Below are 10,496 nucleotides of genomic sequence, written 5' to 3'. Positions count from 1 at the left end.
TTTTCAGGGCTGATATTAAATCTCTTGGCCTAGTTTTTAGCACAGACAAAAATATGTGGACCTGAGTGTTGTTGACTGGAATGAGCATTAAGAATGGCAAGAAATAGTGTTTCAATTTTTCCTTATTTGTTGTACATGGGAACCAATTATTTACAAAAAAAAAAAAAAAAAATGTTTGTTTACAATATAAACATGGAAAAAAAAAGTGATTTTTGTGCAGATGAGTTATGTGCAATTTAAAAATATTTTTTTAAAGTACAAGTGGTTCTGAGGATTCTCATTATCTTTTAAGATATCTCTCCACAAATTTACTATTGTGAATATATGAACTATAGTCATCATTCACAAATGCACAGAAATAAGAAAAGAAAGAAGAAATGTAATTAACTTAATAACTGAAACATTCATTGTGTTTAAGCTGTTTCTAAATGCTCATACATTGCTACATTTTTTACTAAAGCCTCTAGCTGGTATAAATATTTTGTTTGAAATGTCAGCCATTTTTAGTTCTATATAATGTATATTATATAACTGATCCTTAAGCTCCCCTCAAGTTTGTAATTCTAGTTACCATTTTTAACTGTAGGTGATAGCTGAGTGTTAATAAAATCTTCCAATCAAGAGTTCAAATAAGCTTGTCTGGAGAAAAAAAGAGAATCTTAAACCACAAAGAAACAGAAAACAAAATCATAGATGCTAATATATTGGAACAACTGAAACTTTGAAAAGAAACTTGGAGTCTTTCTGATGACTGGTATACAGAAAAAAATCCTGTCCCTGAAAAAGGGAGGTGTGACTTCATGGTATATCTGCCATATATTTTTGTGCACCTTTCGTAGCTATGTAGTTTATGGCAGTACCTTGACATTGCTTTTGTGTTACTACTAATGTTATTTACTATCCAATGTGTGACACTGAGGAATTTTTTAACTTAAATGTCCTTCATCTCACTTATAGAGTCGATTTTTCGTGGTTGTTTTTCAAATTTCATGAGACAAATATGTACTTTTTTTTTTTTATTTGTATTACAACAGTGCATGAAGCTTACCAAACCAAACTGGCTCATCCCTTCAAAGGCGTACATGCTAAGTCCCAAACTCAGCTAAATCCTTAAATGTGCTTTACTCTGCTTCCATCTGGAAAAAAGCCTTTGAGTACTTGTGACTTGTTTATTTATAGAATGTTGTTTTCTAGTCAGGCTGAAAGTTGCAACAGGAACGTTCTTAAGACTCTGACTCACTGGGACTTTTTGAGTCACAGGTAATAAACAGGATACTCCTAATATTCTACAACACTTACTCTTAAATCAACATTTTCAAAAACACTGTTTTCCTCCTTTCTAAGAAAAGCGATTGACATATGTTCAAAAAGAGGAGGCAATGGTCTCAGTGAAGTTGGGGTGGGGGGGATGTTTCTGCTATGCTGATAATGATTTGAAAATTTCCATGTCTCTAAACACGTTGAATATAAGATACCTTTGGCAGACAGGGCCACAGGCTGTTTTGAGCAGCTATAACCATTACTATTTAACAGTTCCATGTGATCTTTATATTATTTTGGAGTTCTTAATTGCACTGGCAACAAAATTACTTCCTATGAAAGTTAGTCAGCTCTGTTACTTTAAGAAGGCTTAACTGGCTACTTGCAAAGGTAACAGAGAAAGAGAGATTGTAACTCTTTGAACTGAAGGTAAAATATGACATTATTAACAAACTAAGGTATTCACACTTTTAAACGTATGTCAAACTAGATAGCTAGAAGTTTCTAACTCCAGGATTACATTAATTTTTGCATGTAGCAAGAATTGTTAATAGATATGGAAACCTTGAGGCCAAATTTTGAGTATGTTAAAACCAAAGGGAAAAGTGCCTTACCTCCAGTAAGAGAATGATTGTCACCTATCAAATTATGCTATCGTTTATGTGTAATGGTAATTATTTTTCTCACTTTCCTACACTGCCTGTGTCAAGTCATCTTGGAAAATTTTCAGATACGAAGTGGTGATTTGAGGCCTATTCTAATAATGCTTTGTGCATTAAATCTCTTCTTTTTACCTTTTTGGAGTTTTCTTTTAAAAAGAAGACAATGAAAAATGTTTTGCTTTTTCAGAGTAGTTTCAAGATTAACCTAAAACTGAAAAAAATAAGGAAATGGAAAGATGAAAGCTTCTAATGTATTTTAGGTTTTGAACTACAAAATCCAACCTTTCTCAGACTTTTTGTATATCAGACTAGCCTGTGATTGTTAGTATGGTATATTCATCAAATGCGTTATAAGTAAGGTGAAAAGTAATGTTTAGAAAAGCTTTAAAGCATGTGTTCAGCTACTTCCTGCATCCTTCTTCTCAGATGATGCACTGCAGATGATTGCATAACACTTTTTTAGAACTATTTATTTTTCTTAGAGGAGATCAAGTCTCTGATGACATAAACACAAAGAGATAAACTAGGACCACACTCTGGAAAAGGGAAGAACTGGTTCAGCACAGTTTATTTGTTGTCATTTTGGATTAGACACAAAATCTTCAACAAAGAAAAAAAATATAACAAAATACTTTAAAGATATAAAAAGGACAGCTCAGCTTTTTATTCTGGATCAAAGAGTGATTCTCCCTAAAAATGACTTGTGTTATTTCTTTCTAGTGTGTATGCAGACTAACAGATCTTACTGTATCTGTGTCCTGTACACAGCTAGTGTAAAGAAATACAATGTGACCATGGCTCAAGAATATTCAGGTCTGAGTTCTGCCAGAAATAATAGTAAGGTGTCCCTATTCTAGCAGCTAAAGTCCTTATAACTAATACTAATGTTAATTTCTACTGCAGTTTCTGAAACATTTTCCATAGAACTCAGAAACTGTTGGTGTTGTGATTTTTTGTTTCTGAGGTTTCCAGTGATAAAAATATAAAAATACGTTTTTGTCTTCTTTTGAACCACAAGTAAATTCGTAAAGTTTATACACAAGTTGGGTCATTATAGCTGAGAATGGAAGAGTTTAAAAATCTGTTAATTTTTTTAGTATTAATAAATACTGTATCAAATTTAACTGTGGTAACTCTTCTGTCAGCAATAGAAGACTTTTGTAAATATTAAAAAAGTTTTCCTTGGAATTAAACTCTAACATATTTGTAAAGGTAGACGTTATTACTGACTGGTTCTATAACACTGTACTGGGTTTGCTTGGCAAGGTTTTGGTAGGAAGGGCACTGCAGGGGTGGCTTCTGTGAGAACCTGTGTCAAACAGAGCCAATGCCAGACAGTTCCAGGAGGGACCCACTGCTGATCAAGGCTGAGCCTATTGGTGATGGTGGTAATGTCTTTGCAATAACATATTTAAGAAGGGGAGAAAAACTTGCACAATACCAGCAGCAGTCAAAAGAGAGGAGTGAGAGTATGTGAGAGAAACAATGCTGCAGACACCAAGGTCATTGAAGAAGGACAGGAAGGAGGTGATCCATGCACCAGAGCAGAGATTCCCCTGCAGCCTGTGGTGCAGACCATGGTGAGTTTGGCTGTCCTCCTGTAGTCCACGAAGGTCCACAGAGGAGCAGAGATCCACCTGCAGCCCAGGGGGGCACCATTCTAGAGCAAGTAGATGCCCAAAGCAGGCTGTGACCCCATAGGAAGCCTGTAACAGAAGAGGCTCCTGTCAGGAGCAGGTGGACCCATGAAAAGAGGAGCCCATGCAGGAGCATGTTTGCTGGCAGGACTTGTTACCCTGTGGGAGACCCACACTGGAGCAGTCTGTTCCTGAAGGACTGAACCCTGCAGAAGGGACCCACACTGGAGCAGTTCATGAAGAACTGCAGCTCATGGGAAGGACTCATGTTGAAGAAGTTAATGGGGGACTGTCTCCTGTGGGAGAGGCCCCACACTGGAGCAGGAGAAGAGTGTAAGAAGTCCTCCCCCTGAGGGAGGAAGGAGCGGTAGAAACTATGTGTGATGGACAAACTACAATCCCCACTCCCCATCCCCCTGCACCACACTGAGTGGGGAGGAGGTAGGGAATTCAGGAATGAAGTTGAGCCCAGGAAGATGAGAGGGGTATGGGGAAGGTGGTTTGATTTGATTAGTAATAAATTAAACTAATTTTCCTGACTTGCCTCCCATTTTGCCCATGATGGTAATTGCTGAATGATCTCTCCCTGGCCTTATCTCGACCCATGAACCTTTTGGTATATTTTATCTCCCAGCTGAGGAGTGGAGTGACAGAGTGGTTTTGGTGGGCACCTGGTGTCCATCCAGAGTCAACCCACCACAAATACATTTCTTGCAAAAGCTGTCATTTTCAGAGAAGTTGACTTGATATAAATAATGAAGTATATATTTTTTTTAATATATATTCAGAGTTCTTAGATTTTCCTAATGCTAGATACAGTCCAAAGCTTGACAAAATTTACTTTAAACATGCAAAATTTAAATTATTTTATGTTACTATTTATTATGTTATTATTTTATGTTGTGTTAAAATACTTAACAGCACACATCAAAAAAATGTTTTCATCAATATTTGACAACACAGGCAAAATTTCATCAAGCTTTTAAACTGTTTACTGAACTGATAATAATGTTATTCCCCTTTGTTTAGGCAGCCTACCTAGTCACCAAAGTAATTTGATTGCTATGTCTTAAACAGACTTGCTATCTCCCTCTCCCATTAGACAAAGTATACCTGAGGTAAGCTTTGATTTGAATTATCACTTACCTGGCAGTGTAAAAATATAGTGATTTATTACGATTGTATTTAAGAAAGAAAACAATTAGGCTTTTTGGGACATTTTGGCCTTGTTTGTTCTTTTTCTAACAGAGGCATCTGAGTTTTTGAAGACATAAGTGATGTCTTCTGAATCAAAACGAGATCTCTTTTGAAGATCGTTCAAAGTTTGTGGAGGAAGAACATTCCCCTAATGAAAGTGCAAAAGACGTTTTTTCTAATTTTTTTCAGTAGTCTACAACTACCATCCACAGGGCATCCTACCAGGCACAAAATCGATAACATGCTCACAGTTTTCCCTTTTTCTGTGATTATCTTACTTTAATTAATCCTGTTTGGGAGATCATGCAACATGCAAAACATGACTACTCCTTGAGCTTTTTCACAATACTTTGTCTCTTACATGGGAAGAGCCATCACTTCAGAGCTGGATGGGAAAATGATGGTAGCTTAATCTGTATAGTTTGGAGTTGTCATAGAATCATAGAATAGTTTGGGTTGTAAGGGACCTTTAAAAGTCATCTAGTCCAACCTCTCTGCAATGAGCAGAGACATCTTCAACTACATCAGGGCCCTGTCCAGCCTGGCCTGGAATGTTTCCAGAAATGAGACATGTCTCTAGGCAACCTGGGCCAGTGTTTCACCACCCTCATTGTAAAAACTTTCTTCCTCATGTCTAGCCTGAATCTCCCCTCTCTTAGTTTAAAACCATTACCCCTTGTCCTATTGCAACAGGCCCTCATGCATCTTTAAAAAGCCTCATCATTGTTAAAACTGTATTGCAGAGATGATGTGACAGCACACATAACTCTAAACACGAATCTTGGCTAGTTTAGTGTTCATCTGGCACCTGTAATAGCAACAGAGCCACCTCCATGGTATCACACTTTATACTCACATTCTGAAACAACCGCATCCTTTTAAATTCTGTAGGACTTTTCACAGTAAGACCGTTTTTATTCCTTCATTCATTCTTGACTCTTAGTAATACTTTCTTAGGATTGATCGATACTTCCATTATGTACCTAAGAAGAATTCTTATTTATTTCAATCCATTTCAGCGTACAAGACATCAAGATTATAAGAGCTTATGGAAAGTATCATGCTCCAGCTTACCCAAAGACAAACTCTACTCAAGCTGCATGCAAAGTTTTCCCCAAATTCATTCAGGATTTTGCCTAAATTACATAATGCATTCACCACTTTTTTTCACTAAACTCAGCTCTCCAACACCACTATTTTGAAATCCTAAGTGTCATATCTTTTAACCCAAACAGAACTAAAGCAATTAAGTCTCTTAAAGGCTATGTATTACATTTGTAGACAATAGAAGAGACAAGCATCCCAAATGTCTCTCAACTTAGGCAACCGGATGTCAAAACTCAGGAGGCTGCACTACTAGTCAAATGAGAGTCGTGACGTCAGCTTAGTGGTTCACCCACAAGGGCACATGCAGTCTTTGCTTTGGAGATGGTAGATATCTTTTTTTTTTTCCTTAAATGTAGAAGGCAGCTACTTGTTAGTCATTGGAGATAACAAGCGATAGCATTTTCCAGTGTAAAAATTATTTTTTGTTTAATTCTCCAGAGCCTTTTCCTCTATTTTTTTTTCCCCTGGTAATTCAGGGTAAAATAATAGAAAAAATAATAGAAATAATAGAAAGCCTATATAAGGGTCAAAGTCAATACTGAATCCCACAGCCCACTGTGCTTTCCCACTTCAGAATGAAGAATGTGCTTGGCCTTGGCTAAGAAAGGAAAGCAGGGGTATTGTGATCACCTCAGTGCATACTTGGGGTGGGGTGGTCAGTTATGGCCACAAAAGAGGTTGCCCAGGATATTCTCTGTGCGATACTTTTGAGCTTATGATGTGCACACATGCCAAGAGTGCACAAATATGTCAGAACAGTAGCTGTCATAAGGCAAATAACTGTTTCCTTTAATATTATATAATGTCATGTAAGTCTCAAATTTTATTTCACTCATACAAGCATAACTTGATTCTGGAACGAGATCAGATTTTGATCCAAAATCCAATAGACAGCAATTGTTCTATCAGAGCTGAAAATGGAAACCTACAAGCTATAGGCACATAAAACACAGATCTCTGCTGTCTTCTAGATGCTCATATCTGTATGCATGATTTAGCCTTTGGTAGAAAGGGAAGCAAATAATTTGTCTAAACTTTAAGGTCACATATAGGACACAATTTCCTTCTACTTGAGTGGATCAGTGTACAAATAAGAAAAATGTGAACAGACCAGGAGGAAAAACTTGTATGCTGTTTCTGCACTGAGATGTGTGAGTTCGCTACTTTTAAATCTCAGGAAATTGTACTGGGAATGGAGGGCGGGGTGGAAGGAGAGGTGCTTTATCTGTCTTTCAATGATAACCTGCATAAATGCTTTCCAGAGGTCAGAGACTAAAAGTTGTAAACCAACTTTTTTCTCAGATACTACTGTTGCTTAAAACCAGCAAGAGAATTTACTAACTGCAAAAACTACAAACTTGTGCTTCAACTTTTAAATGGTAATATGGCTGTTGGCAGCAACTTTGCTGCCTTCTTAAATACATTATCACAGAGGTGCCGCCACTGTCACTGATGAGTTCAGCCCTGGCCAGTGGTGGGTCCCCCTTGGAACGGGCTGGCACTGGCTGTGTTGGACATAGGGGAAACTTCCAGCAGATTATCACAGAAGCTACCCCTGTAATGCTCCCACTACCAAAACCTTGCCATGTAAACCCAATACAGAGGTATTTAGATTATATTTAGAGATATTTTATAACACAAACTTTATAAATGCTCCAATGTATCTGTTCCAATTATTCATAATAGTTACTTTTGAAATGCTAGCATTTAATCTTTTTTCCCCCTTTAGTCTATAATGAATATCACTTGCTACAATTTATGTCTGTTACCCCAAATCCTATTTCCTTTGGACATGGAGGACACTTAAAACTCTTTCTTCTTGAAATGTCCTTTTGCATATTTGAAAAACAGTTGTGATTGCACTCCTCATCGCTGCAGTCTTTTCTCAAGCACCTCGTTCTTCTTGCTCTCCGCATGTCATTGTATTTTTTATTCTGTACTTGTATTTGCACAGAAATATACAGACCTTTCCATTTTGTTATCATCAGTAATGGTGAAAAGCATAATTTATATGCCATTGCTTGCCTATAACTCCTTTACACACCAGCCAGTACATACTCTGACATATTTGGTAGTCAGGAGGAAAGAAGTAAAACATAACAATGTTCAAAATACTCTCCTGTTCCTCTGTGATAGATATGCTCATCGGACTTACTCACAAGTGTTCACATAAATGTGGACCATCATAGATGCTCCCACTTTCAGTTATTCAAGATTTCTTTAGACTAGGGCAGTCCTTTCACTTCCACATGTTTACCAGAGCCACAGCCAGCTTCTTGCCCTCTCTGTAGATTTATTCTGTACTTAATTGTCCTTTAAAATACCTTTCTTTCTGTTTTACTATCAGTTCAAAATGTAACCAAAATGAAGAGGGCCATCAACATAGTTTATAAAATATGTATATATATGTATATAGGGTGTGTACAAGTAAACCTGTGGTACTGAATTGCATGGGTTTCATCTGAGGTGGGATTCACTTGTAAAGGGAATCAGGGGAGGAAACAGGAAGCTGAGACAGCTATAGTTTCTGTTGACTCACAACTAACAACAGTGACACAAATTTTGTGCCACCGCCTACAATGAAGAATACTTCTTGGCAAAGAACTGAAAAATACCTCCTTAAGTACTACTCAGTCCTAGAAAAGAGATGTTATGTATTATTCATCTCCAGGATTTTCCTCAAAACTTAAACACTGGGAAAAGGAAGAGTTCAAACAGCACGCTACTGAAGTCCTGCTGTGGATATACACAAGTATATCAGTGTCAGCTGAGGTTTGTGTTTTGTTTCTTTTGGTCCTGTGGTTGCCTGAATACAGGGCCTTCTGCAAAACAGCAAAACTGTAGACCAAATTCCACTATGAATCAGTGGCCCAGCTGTCAAAGAAAGGAGAGATGGCTTTCTGAAGCTCATTTCCTTTTTGCTCTGAGTACCAGTTTTTCCATAAACCTCTAGACAGCTTTTACTACAGCAGCTCTCTTTGGCATGCCTCTGCTGCATAGCATTTGAGCTTGACTGCCAAATTTACTCCGCTTTTGGAGTCCTGTACATGCAGCTACTCTTGGGAAACCCCAACTAAACAATTGGCATTTAATTTTCTTGGCAATCAAGAGCTCTATAATCTGAGACAGACTTTACTACTTTATTGAAGGTGGTGAGTTGTCCTTTATTGGAAACGTAATGCAAATACTAGACTGTAAAATTATGTTCAGAAATTGTAAAATTCTGTTCAGTAATTATAAAATTAATTTCACTGAAGCAGATGTGGGAAGGAAAGAGCTGTCTTCCACTGTTATGTGACAACTTGAATTGGAGATTATGGCTTACTATAGACTTTATCTCCACTTAATGGCAAGTGAAATATGCTCTTATCTTCTTTCCGTTGTATAATATATAGTAATCTCTACAATATTTCTGATATTTGTGGAAAATTGTTATGAATTTATCTATGTTGGCAACTGAGACTATGAAATGAGCAGTAAGTCCAGCTCATCATCCTCTTTTGTCCAGCATACATCTTGCATAATAAATAGAAGGGCAGTGCCACAAGAGCTGTAATACATTACTGCCTTCTGTCAGTGGATTTAGATTCATTTTCGCAACAAATGTGTCTATTCAAAAGCCATAAAGATGCAACATAATATTTTCTGCCCTTTCAGTGGTTATCTAAAATGCAGCATTTCTATCTATACAGCCAGTGTTTTCCTCTCTTGTAATCTCCTCCCTTAAAACTAATTAACGGACTAGCCCATAATTATATATGCTTCCTATTCCAGTAAAGAGGAAGGAAATTTCCGAATCAGATGGACGTCAATTGGGCTGCAAATTCTATTGAATAAATGTGTATCTACAGCAGGAAAATCTCTTTTATTGCCAAAACATGGATAGGAACTGGTCTTCCTCTCTTTCATGGTCAATCTAAAGGTCAAGAGCCTAAATGGAGACAAATGGTGACATTATGCCTGATGACTACTTTGTCGGTTTGAAATGTAATACAGGAAGTCACTGAAAGCTGCCTGCAAGCTGATTATTACTCTTCCATTGCCTCCCTGTCAACAAAAATCAACAACATACAGATCTTTTTGCCTGGAAAATAATAGTTGTAACAAAACAGTTCTAAGAAAATATTTTCCTACACAATGCTGTGGAAAAAATGGTTTCCTGTCCATACAGAATTACATATAAATCTGTAAAGATTTAGAGTAGATGGCAGTTAGAAAATTTTAAAATTTGCCATTATGTTTGGTTACGCTCATGCAAATCTAAGAGCAACAGTAGATAAAGTGAGCATACTGGTTTGAATATTTTTAAAAATAAATATTCTGAAGGGTTTACTTAAGATAAAATGTTTGTAAAATATAATTATTTATTCACAGTGTTTTAATAAATTTTATTTTGAAATTAAGAAAATAGATAATTTGGTATCAAGCTCTTTCTAGATTTCATCTATATTTAGTCACTCCCCAGGCTGCATTAAGGTTTTCTATCAGTTTGTGCCATCATTTTCATCCTTGCTATACAGATTAACACCACATAAATTCTTGTAGGATTTTCACAGCTATGTGGGTTTTACTAGATCACCAGGGAAATCCAGGAGTTTCAGTGATGATTGGGGAAATCATAGTGTCAATAACT

The sequence above is a fragment of the Columba livia genome, chromosome 1, assembly GCF_036013475.1.
Source record: "Columba livia isolate bColLiv1 breed racing homer chromosome 1, bColLiv1.pat.W.v2, whole genome shotgun sequence".
Classification (NCBI taxonomy): Eukaryota; Metazoa; Chordata; class Aves; order Columbiformes; family Columbidae; genus Columba; species Columba livia.
The sequence above is the reverse complement of the archived record's forward strand: the minus strand, read 5'-3'. Positions refer to the sequence as shown.